This window comes from Triticum dicoccoides, chromosome 5B (assembly GCF_002162155.2).
Source record: "Triticum dicoccoides isolate Atlit2015 ecotype Zavitan chromosome 5B, WEW_v2.0, whole genome shotgun sequence".
In the NCBI taxonomy this organism is placed as follows: Eukaryota; Viridiplantae; Streptophyta; class Magnoliopsida; order Poales; family Poaceae; genus Triticum; species Triticum dicoccoides.
Window position 1 is genome coordinate 457,300,373 of NC_041389.1, and position 206 is coordinate 457,300,578.

Below are 206 nucleotides of genomic sequence, written 5' to 3' on the forward strand. Positions count from 1 at the left end.
AACGTGCGTTTGGTGTCCGAATTCGTTCAACTTTTGCGTGGGGCCCTAAGATGGGCATGCACACTGCATCCCAAAGTTGGGCGACCTTTCGTGGTTGCCACCTCGTACGTCCCATGCAACCGGCACTGATCGGATATGAACGATGTCAGCCCCGAACTGCGTTCTCTTTTCTTACTCAGCCGGTGGACCCCACACTTTTTCCGCAC